The sequence below is a fragment of the Peromyscus leucopus genome, chromosome 12, assembly GCF_004664715.2.
Source record: "Peromyscus leucopus breed LL Stock chromosome 12, UCI_PerLeu_2.1, whole genome shotgun sequence".
Lineage (NCBI taxonomy): Eukaryota > Metazoa > Chordata > Mammalia > Rodentia > Cricetidae > Peromyscus > Peromyscus leucopus.
Window position 1 is genome coordinate 45,065,366 of NC_051073.1, and position 9,934 is coordinate 45,075,299.

Sequence of the window (9,934 nt, forward strand, 5' to 3'; positions counted from 1 at the left end):
GGAGACTGTCCTAATCAACTAATCAACTAGAAAACATTCACATGGAGGAATGGATTAATTGGACTTAGAGTTTCAGATCTTTGAGTTCACAGCCTTTGCTTCTGTTGATTCTGGGCCTGTGAGGAGTCGCAATACCTTAAGAGCATGATTCTATCAGTAGGAGTCAGTTTCTGTTACCAGAGACAGTAAACAGGCAGAGAAAGGCATAAGGGACCACTGTGACTCTCAAAGGCTTGCCTGCAGTTACTTGCTCCCCCCAGCTAGACCCAACTTCCTAAAGTTTCCACCCATGACCCCTCAAACAGTGCCATCAACTGGGAACCATGTGTTCAAAACATGAAGGACAATTTATATTCAGCCATAACAGGACTTACAGCTTGCGATTGGAAGTCTTTCGACTGGATAGTTTCTTCATGGCAGAATGTACATTGTAGACAAAAATAAAATGTAGCACATAAACAATCTGAGAACTAATATGGAATAAATGTTTAACTAGTTCTGAATTACCAGGCCAAAGTCACCTCATATGGCTTTGAGGAATGAAACCAGGCCAGCTGGAGGGTCCACAGCAGACCTTAAGCTGTGGCCATTTTCTTGAGAGTAATCAGAGTTTTTATACCTTTATCAAAAATGGAGTATAATGGCAATTACCAGGATCAATGTAGCTGTAGTTGCTAGGATACAATGATGCTTGTCAGCTATGCAGGGTAGACAAGATGACCAAGACAACTGTCATGTGGAGCCTCCATGTTTCCTTGACTTCAGGAGCAAACAGAGAAACACAAAGTGTGCTAAGCACAGCACTGCCTGAGGGAGTGTGTCAGTCTCTCAGGTACTGGAAGGCACTTTGTGTTCCAGGAGTCAGACTCTGACCTGAAAAACCTATAATGCATGCCCCTCAAGGTCGCTAGTCTAGGCTAACTCCATGGTTACCTGAATATCTTCAGATGTATTGTTGCCCTTTTACATTCAGCTTTGTTAGACTCAGGGTTATGGCTTTGTTCAACAATATAGCAAAATTGCTTTATTTCTTTGTCTATATGAAGATATAAATTCATTCAATATAAGTATATAATATTACAGATATATATGACCATTAACATGTATTAACATATTTTGTACATATTTTGTCATTTGATTTTAAAAATATTTATTACTTTATTTTATGTATATGAGTGTTTTGTCTGCAAGTATGTATGTATACTATGTACATGTCTGATACCTGCAGAGGCCAGAAGAAGTCATCAAATTCCCTGAAACTGGAGTTGTGAGTTGCCATGCAGGTGCTGGGAACTGAACTCTTCTACAAGAGCTAGAAGCACTTTTAAGGTGTGAAAGATTGAGAATTTGAAAACATATTTTGAAAAGAAAAGGTAAACAAATAGGCTAAAGGATATATTTCTAAAGTTTGTGAAGCAAAGCATAGGCAAAAGGCCAGCAAGCTAATACTTTATTTTTCTTCTTTATTAATTGTGTGTGTTTGAGTGAGTGTGAGTGTGTGTATGTGTGTATTTGTGTGAGTGTCTATGTGTGTACATGTGTGTCTGTGTCTGTGTATGTCTACGTGTGTGTGCATGAGTGTGTGTGTGTTTGTGCGTATGAGCATGTGTGTAGCACATGTGGAATATTTCATTTTTAAAAGTGCTGCTTTTCAAAAGAAGAGAGGATAGAGAAATCCTTTCAGAGCAGCAATGTGCATAATATGTTAAAGCTGTAAGCATCTCAATCTATCGATGAATATATGTGAAATATGTGGATTATATGCACAGTGTGATATTATTCAGGCCAATATGTCTGTATACATGTTATTAAATGGATGAAACATAAAGACTGCCTATAAGAACAGATACTACACTTGATCTTAGCCAAAAGGCCGAGAAGTGATAAATTAAATGGGAGAAGTCTCATGGAACAAACACTATAATATTCTAATCATCTTAGGTAACTAGAGTAGTTAAAATTACAGAGACAAGAAGTAGAACAACAGTTACCATAGAATATGAAGCATGGGTATAGAGTTTGGTTTTTGCATGGTGAAGAGTTTGGAAAATGGATAATAGTAATTGTAACGAGACAATGTGAATGTACAAAATATAACTAGAATGTACACTTGAACACGGTCAACATAGTAATCTGCATGAGTATTTTGGTATGATTAAAAAATTAAAAAGAAAGAACAACACATGGCAGAGGTTATACATATCCTACACAATCTGTATAACTTACTCTTTGATTTTTGGTTCCAGAAGGAGAAGAAAAATGAGAGAGAAAAATACGTTAAAAAATAAATCTAAGCTGGGCGGTGGTGGCACATGCCTTTAATCTCAGAACTCGGGAGGCAGAGGCAGGCGGATCTTTGTGAGTTCGAGGCCAGCCTGGGCTACCAAGTGAGTTCCAGGAAAGGCGCAAAGCTGCACAGAGAAACCCTGTTTCAGGAAAACCCCCCCAAAAAATCTAAAAATGGTTCACTTATATATATAATATATGGTGACTTAGAGACACAAGATGCTACAAGAAAATAAAAACAAAGCACAGGGCTGTCCAGCTAAGATACATCCTAATCAGACTGTTGAACTAAAACATAAAGAGCAAATATTATAAGCTGGAAGAAAACATGACAAATACATCAACAAATACATAATTTTTTATCTGAAGTCATGAAGACCAGAAGAGAGTGGAATAATTAAAATGATTAAAGAATGAGAACTGTCAATATAGAATTCTATATCCATGTTCTCACTCAAGAATGAAAGTAAAATACATTCCCAGATACAAGGAATGGAGTATCATAGAGAGGCCCTTTAAGAAGTACTTGAGAAAATTCCTCAAGATAACTCAAAAGAACATTGGAGACCATGTGAATGTATCTTTTGTTTCTTTTTGATGTCTTCCTAATGTTTTTGGAAAATCTGTAAGCCTTTCAAAAAGCTTAAAATAATGTAAGGTTTATAATGCATGTAGATATAGTGAACAATCGCATCCTAGAAGTCCCATATGTTGGTTGGAATTCCACCTTGTAAGTGACACAGAACATGGGACATTTGCTGCTGACTCAGGAAAGATGAAAATGGACATTAGTAACCAGAGAAGGCAAACACCAGAAATGAATAAGCAAATAAAGGTAAAAAGGTATAATTCAAAGACAACGATATATTAAAGATAATTCTAAAAGCTTTTAAAATATATTTACAGTGAACAAAGGCAGAGGGAAGAGAAAAACAGACCCATGAAGGAGAGAAGCAGAGGCAGCGACACAGCCAAGATCCTCCTGCATTGCCTCAGTTTTGCTTCTGAAGCATTGAGCTTATCGTATTTTACAAAGCCACGTCATAATGTATGGCTGTCTACACTCAGCACAGGTTTCAATAATCACACGTGAGCCTCCTAGTCCATACGCGAAGTCTGGCCCAGGTGGCACAACTTTTGCAACGTCTTAGGGGAGAACCCTTTGTGCTGGTCATGTGAGCCAATGGCGGAGTTCAGTCCCTTCAGGTGTAGGGCTGAGGGGTTTGTTTCTTTGCTATCTATCTTATGATATCATTGAAAATCTCATCAGCTCAAAAAGCTCTAAATCTTACCATCCAAATCACATAAATTACCAGCAGGAAAGGTTCTTAGACTAATCTATCCTGTAGCACTTCTCCACTTCATCTTCAGAACTTTGAAGCTAATGAATTGTCTGCTCCCTAAATATTGTATTGCAAGAGATATGAGATAGTAGCCATCAAGTTTTGTCTGGATAGTGAATGTGGAGAGAAAATGATTAGTGGTTCTATAGTTAGTTAAGCAAACTCCATGTTGTTTCAGTGTTTTCCATAATCCTCTGAGGTGTGTAGGGCTTGCCCTCTACATCTGAGGTTGTCATTTCAAGGGTTCTTCATGTTCCCTGAACGGTAAGTAGGGCATTGATGTAGCTGTGGAGATTTAGCAATGTGTTTTCTTATGTTCTGTCTCCTCTGTTCCTTTCCTTCTTCCCCACTCCTTTTCTTCTTCCCCTGCCCTCCTTACCTTTCCTCCCTCCCTCCTTCCTCCTCTTTCTTCTTCTTCTCTTCTTCCCCCTCACCTCCCTCTCTCTAATATGTTACTTTTTAGGTTATCATACAAAGTAATCATTTTCATAATGGCATCTTCATACATATGTGTCAGTATGCTTTATTCTCATTTGTCCCCTACCCAGGGCACTTCACCATGATCCCTGCCCTGTTTCCTTTTTAAGTGTTGTATAGCCACTGTTCATTGGATGAAATTCATACTGACATTTTCAAGTGTATCAGGAACTGTAAATATCTTCAACTCCTGTTAATTTCTCATGATCTCCTTTCTTCCTGCTAGTCCCTTCCTTTTACCAAATGTTCTCTCTCCAACTTAAAGTCATACGTGAGTGTATGTATGCACATATACAGGCTCACTGGGGTTATTTATATTTTTGAATCTAGCTTATCAAATACAGGATGATCTTTGGGTTCATCCAATGTCATTTTTCTTTGTAGCTAAAAAAATAACATATATATATATATATATGTATATATATTCCACATTTTCTTTATTCATTCATTCATTCATCAGTTGATAACAAGGCTGGATTGATAGCATGACTATTGTGAACAGTACTATGAAAAACATGGCTAAGCACATGATGGCTTAGATTCTTTTCTCTATATTCTGAGTGTGGTAGCACTAGATCACAAGGCAATTGTACTTTATTTTTATCTAGACAAAAGATAAAATGGTCACTTCATGAGGAAGATATACAATTATAAACAGAGCTTCAAATTGCATATAGCACAATTTTATATAATTAAAAGGAGGAAGAGCTGATTTTACAATTTTCATCAGATATTTAGTCTCTCTCTTTAGTGAACAGAGTGCCACATAAAACTGATGTACTTACAGAAGATGTGACCAGAACTACCAGCCAACTTCATTTGATGTTAACTAGATCACAATGTCAAACAACTGTAGACTACACATCCTTTTCATTTATAGTGGTACTTTTATGAGGAAAGACTATAGTCTGGACCACTGAGCACCCTCTATAAATGTTTAAAATGCTTTTGTAGTTTATTTTAATAAAATACAATGAAAAGTCAGGTAAGCTGTCCCATGAGTCAGCTAAGAGAATAGTTACCCTATATTTTTTATCAAATGCCAGAAAGCATATATGTATCCATAAAAAGCAGTGTATTTTTTCCTTTGCAAAGGGCTCCAACAGTGAAGGCAACTGGACAGATTGAGTGAATAAAAGCAATATTGCCTTTGTTTACTTATCTTGTTTGCTTACCAGTGCCTGGAAAGTTTGAACATGAAGATATACTCCCCCACATAAAAATTGAAACAAATAAGCTGTTTAACTTTTTCTCAATCACTGTTTAAAGAAGATAATTGCAGTGGTTTGAAAGAAAATGGCCCCAAAGGGAGTGGCACTATTAGGAGGTGTGGCTTTGTAAGAAGTGCATCACTGTGGGGGTGGACTTTGAGGTCTCTTTTGCTCAAGCTTCCCTCAGTGTGACAGTCAACTTCCTGCTGCCTTCTGGTCAAGATGTTGCTAGCTCCACATTTGCCTGCATGCCACCGTGCTTCCTGTCATGATGATAATGGACTGAACCCCTGAAACTATAAGGCACAACCTCAATTAAATCTTTTCCTTGTAAGTTGCCATAGTCATAGTGTCTCTTCACACCAATATAAAAAAAAAACACGACTAAAATATTAATCCATCATTTTATCATTTTAGCACTAATAAAGTCAGAAAAAAATTGACTTCCAATTAGAATCTGTTTGTGGAATTATATGAAAGAGCACAATGGAATATCAAGCCAAGAGCTCCATCTTTTTGAGGGCATTTGAAAGCGTATTTCCAATAAAAGATTTTTAAAGTGAATACACACACACACACACACACACACACACACACGCACGCACGCACGCACGCACGCATGCACGCGCAACCTTAAATACACTCAGCAGGACATATGCATATCCATGTGTGAATATGTGTGTGAGTGTGAGTGTGAGTGTGTGTGTGTTTGTGCGCGTGCGCGCGCGCGTGCGCGCGCACGCACACACACTCATGTAGGGTTTACCATACCTGGGATTAGATAAGCTATCATGGAGTTTATCCCTTGAGAAGACTGATTCCTCTTCTCTCACCAGTCATTAATTGTCTGTCACTCTACATCTAGTGGGGGGATCTTTGAGATTTTTCACATTCTCATTAGCTTACCAACTGGTACCATCATTATGGTCTTGTTTGAGTGACCATATTATTGAAATTTCATGGATGCAGCTTCCCTATCAATTATAGAAGATCATTATCTAAAAATAGATGTCTGGGTCTTTCTGACCCCTGATCTGTAATGTTTCCTGAGCCTTAAATATGGGGGTTGTATTGTGGGTCTATTATTTGTGGTTGGGAGCACTATGGTCTGTTGTCCTCTTCATTTAAATTTTTTAACCTTTTTAACTTTATTTGTATGGTTTTTTTTTTTTTTGCCTGCATGTATGTGTATGCGTTCTATGCCCAAGGAGACTGGAAGAGAGCATTTTATTCCCTGGGACTGGACTTAGAAATGGTTTCAAGCTGTCAGGTAGGTGCTAGAAATTGAATCAGGGTTTTCTGGAAAAGCAATGCATTTCTGAGCCATCTCTTCAGGCCCCTGCCCACAGCATTTTAACAAGCTGTGGATTTATGTAGTAATCTTACCTGCTACAGAAAGAACCCTCTTATGAGAAGTGAGATTTACACTTATCTGTGAGTATAAGGACAAGTACTCAGAATGCTGTTAGAAATTAAACTGTTTTATAAAAGCGACAGTAGTAGGTTTGCCTCTAATTTCCATGTCAGTACTAGGAATAAAATCCCTCCTAATTGGTGAGCCTTAGGTCCAATTAGACAACTGTTGGTTATCCCCAAAACATAACTGCCACTCTTTCATCATATTGTAGCTGAAGTTTTTCTGGTCCCACCTGGCTCCCACATCCAACAGTCCCATAGCCTCTCAGACTCAAATGAAAACACAGAGGTTTATATTAATTATGAACTATATGGCCTAAAGGCTCAGACTTCTTGATAGCTAGCTCTTACATCTTAAATTAACACATTTCTATAAATCTATACTTTGCCACGTGGCTCAAGGCTTGCCGGTATCTTTACATCTTGCTTCTTATGGCAGCAGCTGGCAGTGTCTCCTCTATTCTGTCTTTCTCCTTCCTCCTCTCTAGTTAAAATGTCCCACTTAACCCTCTTCTGCCTAACCATTGGCCAAACAGTTTTATTTATCAACCAATCAGAGCAACACATATTCACAGAATACAGAATGATATCGCTCATCATTTCCCCTTTCTTTCTATTCAAATGGAATGTTTTAACTTTAACATAGTAAAATTACATATAATAAAACAGTTATCAAGCAAGAATTATAGTTATAATATCTAGTCTATTTGTATTTGGCAAAATTAAAGAAGATATCCTTTCTATCCTATATTTGTGAGTCTAAGGTTTTATATCTACCTTATCTCTTACATTAACCAAGGAAAACCATAATTATAACTATATAGTCTTTAACTACATCAAAGACCTCAGAAGAATATATTACCTAAGTAAACAGGAAGTGCATTGTAAGCAACTTCCAAAATCTAGAATGACAGAGACAGCTGGCAGTTACCTGGACAGTTACCCAAAGTTCTTCTGCAATGTTGGGGCATCCATTTTTTAGCCTACAGACCTAGAGTCTCTCAGTCTCTTCTCTCTGTGTCCTGTAGAATGTCTGGCAATTTCTTCTGCAAAGCAGGAACCTGAAGAACATTTTGCCATGCAAAGTACAGTGGTCACCTTCCTATGGGTCCTGCATGTCCAGTTGATACAACATTTTTTCAAGCAGCCCAGGCAAGAACAGTTTTTGCCCAAATGGCTATTTTGGCCAAGAAGATAAATTCCATATAGAGTGTCTTAAACACCCATCTTTCTCTTTGAAGTAAATCGGTACTGCCAGGAGCAGATGTGTCTCACTGTCCAGAAAGTCTAAGTTTTAAAACATTTTAAATGCCATATTTTTGTTGGTTTTGAAGTGTTTGGAGATCACCTACCTAATTGAAATATATCAATGCATACTTAGAAAACTCAACTAACCTAACTATATGTGTGATTATTGTAGATGACTAATTATTAATCTGTATTTCTTAATTATGCATTACAATTTCAAATGAACTGTATAAATATAATACCTTAAACAAGAGTAGAAATATGCACACAGTATAACAAAAATAATTCTAAATTCGTATCAATAAACTAAAATCCATAGTATTGTAAAACATTTCAAACAAGTTGTTGCTCTTTAAAAGTTGATTCAATAATCTACCATTTTATCCTATCATATCTATATCTGATCCCTCATTTTTCTTTAGAAAGATATTGACTATGGCCAATAAAATTTGTAACCAATCTCTAAACAAAGCCAAATATCCATAATCCATTTTTGGGGAATGTGGGCCTAGTTTTCTAGGCTACTTCCTGCTGATTGTGGGCACTGGTAGTCTTATGGGGATCCTGAGAAAATTAAGAATTATAGTGAAATCTTGGCGGTAGCTGTGAGGATGGATTGTGTCAGCCTGTTGCTTTATAGCTGATTTGGATGTTGGATCATATGGGCCATGATGTTCAGAGGGTCTTGGCTGATCAAACCATATTAGCCAGGAAGCAATCCACAGGTTCTCATCTTCTGTGGAAGCAAAAGCAGAACCTCTTTTCCAAAGAATTGTATCCTGAGACATAAATAGATGATAGATGATAGATAGATAGTTAGATAGATAGATAGATAGATAGATAGATAGATAGATAGATAGATGTACTATTTATACAATGCCTAAATATAGTGTAACCTGAATGGTATGTTAAAAAATGAATGAATAGGTTTCATAATTTTAAACTGAATATTCGTAACTTCTCTGAACATACTTAGAATTTTCACGTATATTATCTGTATTGTTCCATGGGTCAATAAAATAAAGGCAGACATAACTGTTATTTTTGCATGAACAAACCCTCCAGCCTAGGTATATGACAATATATTTGCTTCTCTTTGTCATTTCAGTTTATAAATGTTTGAGAAAAATGGGATTTTGATACATGGTATTCATGATGAAACAAGAGGTTCTGATGGAATTGTGTTTTCTTCTATTCTTGGTTTGATATAAAAGCAACCAAAGGACATGTATGGAGAAAATAAAAGACCATCAACATGGAAGGGGTCTTCTCCTTCCATTCTTTGTAGCTGTTTGTTCAAAGTGAGAATCATCTTCCCATAGTAATGAAAACTACAGGACGTTATTGATAAGCAATTAGCATGGCTGAGCAATCTCTAATCATAAAATAAACATGTATAAATATCTTTCATAGTTACATTTATTGCCCTAGAAATAATGAAATGAAACCTAGTAAATGTTTTGGCATGTAAATATATTGTTTTCTTTGTTGGAGTACGCATACTAAGTAAAGAATTTTTAAAATAGGTCAAGAATGGTGAAAAAAACTGCCTTTTCTCTTATTCTTTCTGAAAAAAAATTCAAACAACACTTAAAGCCAAATGTCTAGGTTTTGTATACATCAATAGAAACACAAACAAGAAATAGAAAGAACAGAGAGACCATTATTGATCCTCTTTACACAAAAGGAGTTGTTTTCTTTGGTATTGGCTTTTAGAAGTGGTAAAGCCCCCTCACACACATTCTCAATAAAGAAACCAACAATTCATTGTGTGTGAGCTGGAGCTGCAAGGAATTATTGAAAAAGAACTTAAAAGAAAAAAAAAAAAAAGCATTCTACCAGAGTGTAACACATTTCAAGTCAGACTTATCTACTCTTTTGGATTTAGGCACGTGCATCTTTCACTTTGTGTTTGATGGATGCAATTGAAGGCAAGCTTGCATTGACAGTGCC

General features: G+C 36.7%; 1 pseudogene; it reads right to left on the reverse strand.

The window, feature by feature from the left end:
* Positions 1 to 1,752: 1,752 nt before the first annotated feature.
* LOC114691969 lies at positions 1,753 to 1,885 on the reverse strand (annotated as a pseudogene).
* Positions 1,886 to 9,934: the final 8,049 nt, after the last annotated feature.